This window comes from Elephantulus edwardii, unplaced genomic scaffold (genome assembly GCF_000299155.1).
Source record: "Elephantulus edwardii isolate Elephantulus edwardi_28Jun2011 unplaced genomic scaffold, EleEdw1.0 scaffold00030, whole genome shotgun sequence".
Lineage (NCBI taxonomy): Eukaryota > Metazoa > Chordata > Mammalia > Macroscelidea > Macroscelididae > Elephantulus > Elephantulus edwardii.
In genome coordinates this window covers 3,896,382-3,908,531 of record NW_006399780.1, presented here as the reverse complement: position 1 = coordinate 3,908,531, position 12,150 = coordinate 3,896,382, and the positions used below count along the sequence as shown (strand labels likewise).

Genomic DNA, 12,150 nt, shown 5'->3' with positions numbered 1-12,150 from the left:
ACTGTTCCTCTTCCTTTGTATTTCCATACTTGAAAATTCAACCTCCTTTGATATGTACAACAGATCTAAATGTGATCTGTTGTACATAGGGTTTTCAGAGGCCTGCTATTTCAGAAGAACAACAGTGAGGGCAGAGGATATGTTATCTCAGGGCAAGAGTTTCAGGGGTTCATGCATCTACCACGGATCTAGAAAGTGTAGGTTTAATGAAAATTTGAAAATCTGTTCTGCACCTTCCCTGTTTTGAACAGGACTCTTCTCCAGAATCTTTGATCAAAATGTTTAGCAATGTTAAGTAAGCACTACACAGTTCTCTTGTTCTTATGGCAAAGCAGGCAATTTTTCACGGAGACAATTAGCTACATTTCATTTTATCTTCCTAATTTTGAGTTCCCTTCCTCCTCTGTGGTGTCCAGGTGAAAAGAGATCAAGTGTATGCTTCTGACAACTGCGTGCAAGCTTCTAAGACTCTAGGTAACATGCTACAAACCAAGAAGTAGAACAGAAGCACTACAACTATTAGGGCAATTAACCGTGATATTCCATGAAATTTTAACTGTAAACCAAGAAATGCATTCCCAAGAGGTACAAGGCAGAACCAACTCCTAGCTGACTCTCCAGGAGGTCTCCAGATGCATTAAATCACACAGGAGATTGTGCATCTTCTCTCAAGGAGCAGCTGGTACATCGAACAGTGTGTCTTTAAATTGGCAGTGCAACTTCTTACCAGTCAGCAGAGCTCCCTCCAAAAACAACATCCACCCAAACCCCCCCCTCTGTCCCAAAGTTTATCACAAATAAACTTTGGTTTTTATTCACTGACTTCTCCTTGTCTTTTTATATAAGTGAGGTTATATAACAATTGTTCTTTTTTCATTGACTTATTTTACACAATGAAAATAAATTTTGATACTTTGGGAGAGCTTACAAATGTTTTAACTAGATTTATGTGTTGGTAATATTTACAAGTAATGTTTTATAATTTGCAGTTCACTGACATTCTTTCTCTCATATTAAACTTACAATAACTGTTTTGCTGACAAGGAAACTGAGATACAGGGCCATAAGACAAAGAAACAAGCCTTTGTCACGATAAACTAATCATACATGTTATATAGCCGCTTTTCTTACAACACTTAGACTGCTGAGTGTCTGGCACAAAGTCCACAGGAGTTACATATATGGACAATGCTTACTTCTTTTAGGCAGCTTTAAAAACGCACACAAAATTTAAAGCCTTAATAACAGCTATGACTTAGAAGTGCCCAGTTTGTGACAGTAAATAATTTACATTCACACTTCTTGAAAATCCTTCAGGGCAGAAGGATGGTCATTTTTTAAAATTGGTTTCATACAGTAATTCATATATGAAAGGACCAGTTATCAGAAACTCAGTTTCTGGTAAAGTACAGTTAACCCCACCCCACCTGCTTGAGTGGTTTTTTTTAAACAAAGAAACAACCCCCACCTGTGATAAATCCCACCCTGATTGATCAACTGCCATAAAGTGGAATAATTCTTCTTTGTAAGGGCACAAAGGATTTTTCCGCACTCCTGCATCTGAAGTAACTGATAAAATTAAAATAGGTTTCCAAAGTGTTTCCCTGAGCTATGGTGAGCCAAGTGAAGGTGGACAAATACACAAACTACTGTGGATGGCCAATTATGGCGTGTATGGTTGGGCAGGGGAGTAGCAGAGGTATAAAAGGAGGGTGAGACATCAATTCGGGGCTCTCGGCTGGATGCTGCTGTGTCAGCACGCGGGAGCCCGGGATCGAACTCGAAATAAACTTTGTTAATTCAGCTAATTGGCTCGGTGATCTTTTGGGGGATGGACTCGCTCCGTTAGAATATACATTGTATTTCACTCATGTACATTGCGTTGTATGTAATTTTTCATTTTCACTGTGTTTTATCTAATTATTTATATACACTGTATTTTATATAAGCACTTACCATTGATCTATGGCTATTACTATCCCACATATTTGACTCTCCAGTGAATATGCCCTATTTTTTCCACACTCCTCTCACCATTCCACTAGACTCTGCTATCCTGTGATTTTCCCACTCCTCACTCTGTGCACTCCCCTCTCTTCCCCATTTGGCCATTTATACTCATCTTACATCTTATCTTCTATTTTTACAATAATGATATTATGCAGTATTTGTCCTTACTAGACTGAGTTCACTGAGCATAATGCTCTTTAGACTCTCCTATGTTCTATAGTGTTTTTTGAAATTATTGTTCCTCAGTGCTACACAGTATTCCACTGTGTCAATGTACCACAATTTCTCAATCCAGTCATTTGGTGATGGGCATCTCTGCTGTTTTCATTTTCTTTCTAAATGAATAACACTGCTATGAACACAGGTGTACATATTCTATGCTCAGCTTTTTGAGAAAATGTCAAATTACCTTCCAGAGTGATGGTACCATTTTACAATATACTACTAACAGTACATGAGAGTTCCAATTTCTCCATATCTCCATCATTTATTGCTTGCTACCCAGTTAAATGTTGCTACTGCTACTGGGGTGAAATAAGATACCATTAGAGTTGTTTTGATTTGCAGACTGATGGTTAATTTTATGTGAACTTGCCTACTTCTTTGGGTCCCAGCTGCTGTCATGATTTATTTATGATCAAAGCATAAGGCCAGGGTAGAGCATATTACCTTTCAAAACATAATCCAATGCACATAACCAATTAACTGATGTTATCTGAGAACAGGGAGAACCTGAATAGAATAATTTCCAAGTAATAAAAATATCTTGACTGTGTGGATCATAACAAGTTGTGGCTGCCACTGAAAAGAAGGAGAGTCCCAGAGCATTTAATTGTGTTCATGTGGAACCTATGCTTGGACCAGGAGGCTGTTTTACAAAAAGAGCAGGAGGATACTACATGGTTTAAAACTGAGAAGGCAGTGTGTCAGGGTTCTATTCTCTCTCCATACCTATTTAATCTGTATACTGAGAAAATTTTATTCGAGAAGCTGGACTCTGTGAAGAGGAGTAAGGCATCAGGATTGGAGAGAGACTCATCAATAACCTGTGTTACGCAGATGACACAACCTCACTTGCTGAAAATGAGGGCTTGAAGCACTTGTTGCAGATGATCAAGGGATGAAGCCTTCAGTATGGATTGCATCTCAATGTCAAGAAAACAAAAAATTTTACCACTGGACCCACAAGTAATATCATGATGAATGGAGAGGTGGTTGAAAATGTCAACAAGTTCATTTTACTTGGATCCACGATTAACATCCTTGGTAGCAACAGTCAGGAAATATGGAGACGTTCTGCACTGGGAAAATCTGCAGTTATGGACCTCTCTAAATTATTCAGGAGTAAAAATGTCAGTTTGAGGACTAAGGTGCGTCTGATTCAGGCCATGATCTTTCCAATCACTTATGCATCTAAGAGCTGGACAATGAATAATAGAAGAAGTCATGCCTTTGAGCTGTGGTGTTGGAGAAGAGCACTGAACATCCCATGGACAGCCAAAACAGGTATGTCTTGGAGAAGGTACAGCTGGAGGCATGAATGAGGAAGTTTCACCTCATATACTTTGGGCATGCGGTTAGGAGGGGCTATTCCTTGGAGAGGGACATGATGCTGGGAAGGGTAGAGGGTCAATGAGGGAGAGGAAGACCCTCAACAAGGTGAACTGACATGATGACCGCTGCAATGGGCTTTTGTGGGTCAAGAAGTGTGAGGATGGCATAGGAAATAACAGGGTTCAGATCTTTTGTTCATACGGTCGCTATTAGTCATAGGCAACTTGACAGTACTTAACAACAACAAAAATATCAGTATATGTATACACAGAGAGAAAGAAGAAAGGAATGCCAGGAATCTCCAGGATATATAAAAAATTAGGAGAGAGGCTCACAGAAGGAACCGAACATTTCAATCCTGTTTGGAATATTAAGAAACCTAAGTTCAGGAAAAAACATGGAAAATATTCTGTAGGTGATTAAGTGAACTGTCTTATTTGTAAATGTCCAATTAAAGTTGATATTCAGAAAAAGAATCTCTTGTTTACCAACAAGATGAGACTGTTGAAAAATGTAACAGAACAAGTGGTATTTATCAGTAATACAAAGATTGCTCAATATTTAAAAATTATCAATGCAATAATACTCTACATTAAAAAATAAAGGACAAGAATCACATAATCATGTCAATCAACACAGAAAAGACATTAAATAAAATCCAACTTCATGCATCAATGAGAAGGAAAGAAACACATATCCTAATTTAAAAATATACTACACAGTAAGCAAAATAGTCTAGTATTGATACAATGATAGGCAGACAGACCAGTTGAATACAATTGAGAGTCTAGAAATAAACCCACACATGGATGGTGCATTTATTTCCAGCAAGGGTACTAAATCTGTCCAATGAGGAAAGACTATTGTTTTTATTATGTGTCATCAATTCGGAACCAACTCACAGATGACTCTTCAGAGGCTGTACATTGCATGGGAGTAGTGTGTCCATCTTTCTCCTGCACTGTAGCTGGCTGAATTAGCAGTGGATTTCTCAATCCAGTTGACTGTGGTTGGACATTTGGGCTGTTTCCATGTACTTGCGATGGTGAGTAGCACTGCTATGAACACTGGTGTACAAGTCTCCATTTATGTCTCGTTGGGTTTTTAAAAAATTGTTTTTCAAGATAGGCTTATAAGAGGCTGTAGTATTAAGGATATCATTGCTGATGTCTGATGGTTCTTTACCGAAAGCAGTGAATACTAAAAGACTGTCTATGTTTTATTGACTATGCAAATAAATCTGACTCTGTGGATCATAAAATCCTCACCACTGGGCCAATAGGCATATATCAGATAGAAAAAAAGACTAAAATTATCAACTTTTGCATCTAACTGGAATCCACAACCAAAAGCCATAGTACTCGTAGTCAAGAAATAAAAAGGATTTATTACTTGGAAAGTCTTCTGTCAGGGTCCTCTGCAGAGTACTGGAAAGTAATGAAATAATTTTTAAATCTAACTTGTATCTGATACAGAGCACTGTCTTAAGCATCTGGAAGGGAAATGATGATTAAGGATAATAGAAGAAAAATCTATGTCTACAAGTTTTGGTATTGGATAAGAGTACTTCTTCAGTGCTGGAGAATATTCCATGACTGCCAACAGAAGAATCAAATATATTTTGGAGAAAATGCAGCCAGGGTGTTCCTTGGAGGCAAGGATGGTGACACTTAGGAGGAGCTAGTCCCAGGAAAGGGACATCATGCTTGAAAAAGTAGACAGCAAAAAAGAAGGTGGCCCTCAATGAGATGGACTGACATGGTGACAGTAGCGATGAGCTCAAGTATATCAGAGATGATCAGGATGACATAGGATAAAGCATTCTATAGAGCTATTAAACTACATTATGGTATTCTGTTTTGTAGAAATGTGTGGTTTATTCCATTTAGAAGGCAATTAAGTTTATACATCTCTGAATAAAGTTCCTCACTAATTTTCTCACAAAGAAATACACAACCAGTCAGAATGGAGGTATATTCGATACTGAAGACAATAGAGTAAAAGTGGGTGAAAAGAACAAAGAACAAAAAGGGCCTTCCATTCCAAGCATGGACACACAGAGGTTCTAAGGCAACTTCAATTTTGCAAGGCCCCCACTCTCCATATACATGAACAATGTTGTTTTTGAGTACTGCCAGGTTGGAATTGACCCACGGATGACCTTCATGTGAATTTTCAGAGGCAATAAATCACATGGAAAGAGACTGCCCATCTTTCTCCCACAAGAAGCTGGTGAATTTGAACCTTGTACTTCGGGGTTCACAGTGCAATTCCTTACCACTAAGCAGCCAGACCTCCCTTATTCAAACATTTGTCATTGCTTTGAATGCTGCTGAGTTGAGCACAACTCATAGTTGACCTGAAGCCTTTCTATAACTTTCTATAACTATCGCCTTTTCTCAAAGTTCACAGTTTCCAGAAGCATGTTTCTTGGGAACTGGATGCCACTCCTGCTTCCACTTCAACATCTATATAGATTTAAAACAATATGCTACATCATGCTTAAAAAGACAGAGGGTCAGTGAAGGACCCTCAATGAGATGGACTCAGTATATCTAAGTTGTTTGTTGTTATGTGTCATTGAGTCGCCTGTGACTCACAGTGACTCTATATACAACAGCCATCCTGTGCTAACTGTATTCTCTCTGACACACCTACCCCATGACCCCAGCCAATCCACTTCATCAAGGGTCTTCCTCCCTTGTGTGGTCCCTCCACCTCCCAAGCATGATGTCACTCTCCAGGGACTGCTCCTGCCTAGCAACATGTCCAAAATATGTCAAATGAAGCCTCAGATTCCTTGCCTTCAGGGAAGAGCGTGATGTCACCCTCTCTAGGATGAACCTGTTTGTTCTCCTATAAGCCCATGATATATTCAACACCCTTTTACAGCACCACAGCTCAAAGACATCAATTCTCTTTCTATCATCTCTAGTCATTGTCCAGCTTTCTGATGCATAGCAAGTAACTACAAAGATCATAGCCTGGATCACGCACACCTTAGTCTCCATACTGATATCGTTGCTCTTCAGTACGTTGGAGAGGTCTCTGACAGCAGACATTCCCAATGCAATTCATCTTTTTATTTCCTGGCTACCAAGAGTGTTGATTGTGGAGCCAAGCAAACTAAAGCTGTTAACTATCTCAATCTCTTCACAATCCATAATGAGGCTGTCAATTGGCCCAATGGTGAGAATCTTTGTTTTCTTGATGTTGAGCTTCAACCCATATTGAAGACTACAATCCTTGACCTTCTGCAGCACGCTTTAGGTCCTCCTCAGTTTCAGCAAGCAGGGTTGTTTCATCTACATTACATCAACTTGTTGACGAGTCTACCTCCAATCATGATGTCACATTTCTCCTCACAGAGATCTATGTTGTAGTTGTTGAACACGAGACTCTATGAACAAAAGACCTAATGTTTTTCTGTAACTATCGTAGTTTCTCCAGGTTCACAGAGTTTACAGAGGCATGTGGTTTAAGAAGTGGATGCCACTCCTGCTTCCAAACCTGTTTTACAACTGGGAGCTCCACCAAGCACTTTCCACATTTGGAAACCATTATGGTATTTGATAGCCCAATGGCACAAGGTTCAGCATCACAGCAACCCAGGTTACTTCATAAAGCACATTGACAAAGAGTGATGTACAAAGTGGAATCAAGTTCCTCCAGATATAACAGCGTTAGCCTTCATTTAGCAGTGGTTAACTGTCAAGTCAAATATGAGTAAGCTTTGCACAAAAGACCTGAACTCTGTTCTGTAACTAAAATAATTTCTATACATTTATAGAGTTTACAGAGTTTTTATAGTTTTCTGAGGCATCTAATTTGACAAGTGGATGCCACTCCTCTTGCTTCCCAGCATGAATCAATCTGGAAGCTCATCCAAATATTGTACATAATGGGTAACCTTTATGGTATACATATCTATATCTATCTGTATTTATGAAGCTCTGTGTCCTACTGGCAAGAAACTGCAGTGCAAAATAATGAAGGCATGCAGTTAGAGGCCACCAGCTGCTCTGTGGGAGAAGGATGGGCAATCTCCTCCCATGTGATTAACTACCTCTGAAAACTCACTGAAGGGTCAGCTATGGATCGGTTCCAACTCAACAGAACACAACAGCACGTACGTATACACACATACATACACACCCCCCCCACACACAGTTGCTGTTATTATAGTATTGAGTTAATTCCAACTCATAGCAACCCTGTAACACAAACTGCCCTATAGGGTGTTCTAGGCTGTAATCTTTATTGGATATTGCCAGGTCTTGTTTCCTGAGGAGCTGTGAGATGGAAATGCCAACAACTTTTTGGTCAGCAGCTGAACATTTTAACCATTTCTCTAGCAAGGCTGTGTGTGCGTGTGTGCACATGCACACATGCACGCACACAACTTATGACTAACCAAAAAGCCAAAAGCCAAATGAAAACATAAGGAGATAGTTGCAGCATGCATTATTAGGCAAAGAGCTAATTTACTTACTACAAAAAGAACACCTGCACACCAAGAAGAAAAAAAAATAATCAACAGCTCAAAAGACAATGGACAAGCCACATTTACAGACTACACACAAAAAAGAAGCATGACTGAACACAGGGAAAAAAATCTTTTATAAATTCAATGTGCCTTGAAATTAGGAAACCATTAAATCATAATGTGATACTGTATTTTAACTATACCATGGGCTGCTAGGAGAACAAACAGGTTCATCCTGGAGAGGGTAAAGCTGGAATGCTCCCTGGAGTCAAGGATTCTGAAGCTTCGTCTGACATACTGTGACCATGCTGCAAGGAGGGAGTCATCCTTGGAGAGGGACATCATGTTTGGGAGGGAGGACAGACAGGACAGGAGAAGAAGACCCTCGATGAGATGGACCGATTTTGTGAGTGGAGTAGTAGGAATGAATGTGTTTGAGACAGCAAGGTTTACACAGGATAGAACGGCGTTTAGGGCTCTTGTACATAGGGTCGCTATGAGGTGCAATCAATTCGATGGCACATAACAACATATTTCACATAATATGTGTACAAAAATATTAATATTTGCAAGTTTTATCTAGTATTGGTATGGATCAAAGAACACCCTTCTACAATGTTGGTACGAATAAAAACAGATGTAACCTTTTAAGCAGCCAGTACAGCAGCAAAAAAGCAATGAAAACTCACCTTTTGATGCAAAAGACTTATTTCTACAAATGTAATTCATATATGTTGTTGTTGTTGCTGATTGCCGTCGAGTTGAACACAACTCATAGCGACCCTATCAACAAAAGACCTGAAGCTTTTCTATAACTATTGTCATTTCTCGAGGTTCATTGTTTCCAGAGGCATGTGGTTTAGGAAGTAGATGCCACTCCTACTTCCACTATCTCTCTATCTATCTATAATCAACATATCATTCAATATCCATTTGGTTTCTGAGGCTGTAAATCACACAGGAGACAGTCCACCTTCATCCCTTGGACTGCTAGTGGATTCGATCAAATAGAAAGATACAGCCTTTGGGTTAGTAGCAAACATGCTACAGACTAAGAGTTCCTGTTTTATTTATATATATTATCCAAAGACGACTGGAACAGCACATCAGTAGAAAACTGCCAAAAGTCCAGGCTGGGTTTAGAAGGGGTCATGGTACTAGGGATATTGTAGCTACTGTTAGATGGATCTTAGCTGAAAGCAGAGAATACCAGAGGAATGTCTATCTGTGTTTCATTGACTATGCAAAGGCATTTGTGTGGATCATAACAACCTGTGGCTGACTCTGAGAAGAATGGGAATCCCAGAACACTTGATCGTTCTAATGTGAAACCTATACTTGGACCAAGAGGCAGTCATCAGAACAGAGCAGGGGAATGGTGAATGGTTCAAAATTGGAAAAGGTGTACGTCAAGGATGTGTCCTATCTCCATACCTTTTCAACCTGTATGCAGAACAGATTATCCTAGAGGCTGGGCTCTATGAGGAGAAGTGTGGGGTCAGGATTGGTAGAAGATCTATTAACAATCTGTGTTACGCAGATGACATGACGCAACCCTGCTTGCTGAAACTGAGGAGGACCTGATGCACTTGCTGCAGAGAGTCAAAGACGTCAGCCTTCAGTATGGATTGAGGCTCATTGTCAAGAAGACAAAGATTCTCACTACTGGACCAATTGGCAGCATCAGGAGGGATGGTGAAGAGATTGAGATTGTTAACAACTTTAATTTGCTTGGCTCCACAGTCAACACTCTTGGCACAGCAGCCAAGAAATAAAAAAAAACATACTGTGATGGGAAAGGCTGCTGTTAGGAACCTCTCTAAAGTACTCAAGAGCAATGGTGTCTCTCTGGACACTAAGGTGTGCCTGATATACACCATGGTCTTTGCAATCACTTGTTATGCATCAAAGAATTGGACAATGACTAGGGAGGATAGAAGGAGAATTGATGCCTTTGAGCTTTGGTGTTAGAGAAGAGTATTGAGGGTATCATGGACTGCTAAGAAAACAAACAGATACATCCTGGAGAGGGTTAAACTCGGCTGCTCCGTGGAGGCGAGGATTCTGGGGCTTCGTCTGACATACTTTGGACATGTAAGGAGGGACAGGTCTTTGGAGAAGGACATGATGCTTAGGAGGGTGGAGGAACGGCACAGGAGTGGACTGATTCAGTGACTGGGCTAATCGGGATGAGTGTGTTAGAGGAAGTGTGATTGGCAGGGGATAGAGGAGGGTTTAGGGCTGTTGTACACAGGGTCGCTATGAGTCGCAAGCAACTCGATGACACATAATAACAACTATATATGTAACACCTCCTTACAATACCTCCTACCTTCCCCAAAACAAATTACCTCAAAATCTAGTCCATAAAGTATTAGTTAGTAAACTGGATCTTAAAAACAAAAACAACACACACACACACACACACACACACAAAAAACCCAAACACCAAAACAACCAACTTCACAGGGCTGCTGAAGGAGAAAATGAAATCCTATACCCTAGAGCTCTAGTGACCTAGTGGCAAAAAGCTGAGCTGCAACCCTGAAAGAATATGGCTCAGGTACCCTGCTGCTCAAAAAAAGAAGGATAGACAGTCACCTCCTGAGCAATTAACTGCCTCTGAAAGCCTGCCAGAGGATCAGCTATAGGTCAGTTCTGATTCAACATAAACAGCAACACACCCTAGAGGGGGGGAGCTCTGGTGACCTAATGGTAAGAAGCTGTGCTGCAATCGTGAAGGCACAATGAATCCACCAGCTCTAATTCTACCAGCAGCAACGTGGAAGAATTATGGGCAATCTCCTCCCGTGCAATTTACTGCCTCCTCAAACCCACTGGAGGGTCAGCTCTGAGTCTGTTCCAACTTGGTGGCACACAACAACATACCCTAGAACACATTTGTCAGTTTCTATTCAACCTGCCTCTTCTCGTCCAGCTGGTCCTTACCCATTTTTAACGTGAGGATGGAGTCTTCTCACTTCCCGCCCTTCCCTTACAGCAAATCCATCCATCTAGAAATCATAAGGCCCGAGGAACAGATGGTATACCAATTGACATATTTCAGCTAACAGATGCTGCCCTGGATGTGCTCACTAAGTTGTGTCAAGAAATCTGGAGAACAACCACTTGGCCAACTGACTGGAAGATATCTATATTTCTGCCCATTCCAAAGAAAGATGACCCAACAGAGTGTGGAAACTATGGAACAATATTGTTGATTTCACATGCAAGCAAGATTCTGCTGAAGATTATCCAAAGACGACTGGAACAGTACATCAGCAGAGAACTGCCAGAAGTCCAGGCTGGTTTAGAAGGGGTCGTGGTACTAGGGATATTGTAGCTAATGTGAGAGATGTATCTTAGCTGAAAGCAGGAGTACCAGAGGAATGTCTATCTGTGCTTCATTGATTATGCAAAGGCGTCTGACTGTGTGGACCATGACAAACTGTGGCTGAGAAGAATGGGAATCCCAGAACACATGATCGTTTTAATGCGAAACCTATACTTGAACCAAGAGGCAGTCGTCAGAACAGAGCAAAGAAACACTGGATGGTTCAAAATTGGGAAGGGTGTACGCCAGGGATGTGTCCTGTCTCCATACCTTTTCAACCTGTATGCAGAACAGATCATCTGGGAAGCTGGACTCTATGAGGAGAAATGTGGGGTCAAGACTGGTGGATGATCTATCAACAATCTGCATTATGCAGATGACACAAGCCTGCTTGCTGAAACTGAGGAGGACCTCATGTACTTACTGCAGAGGGACAAGGACTGCAATCTTCAATATAGATTGAGGCTCAATGTCAAGAAGACAAAGATTCTGACCACTGGACCAATTGGCAGCATCAGAAGGGATGGTGAAGAAATTGAGATTGTTCACAGCTTTAGTTTGCTTGGCTCCACAGTCACCACTCTTGCCACCATCAGCCAGGAAATTAAAAGACGTATGGCGATGGGAAAGTCTGCTGTTCAGGACCTCTCTAACTTACTGAAGAGCAACAGTGTGTCTCTGGAGACTAAGGTACATCTGATACAGGCTATGGTCTTTGCAATCACTTGTTATGCATCAGAGAGTTGGACAATGACTAGGGAGGATA

General features: G+C 40.7%; 1 protein-coding gene across 1 annotated transcript in view; it reads right to left on the bottom strand.

Moving 5' to 3' along the window:
• Positions 1 to 12,150, bottom strand: part of ATP11A (ATPase, class VI, type 11A) — a 188,997-nt gene that overhangs the window by 163,590 nt on the left and 13,257 nt on the right. The gene's annotated exons all lie outside the window — the stretch shown is intronic.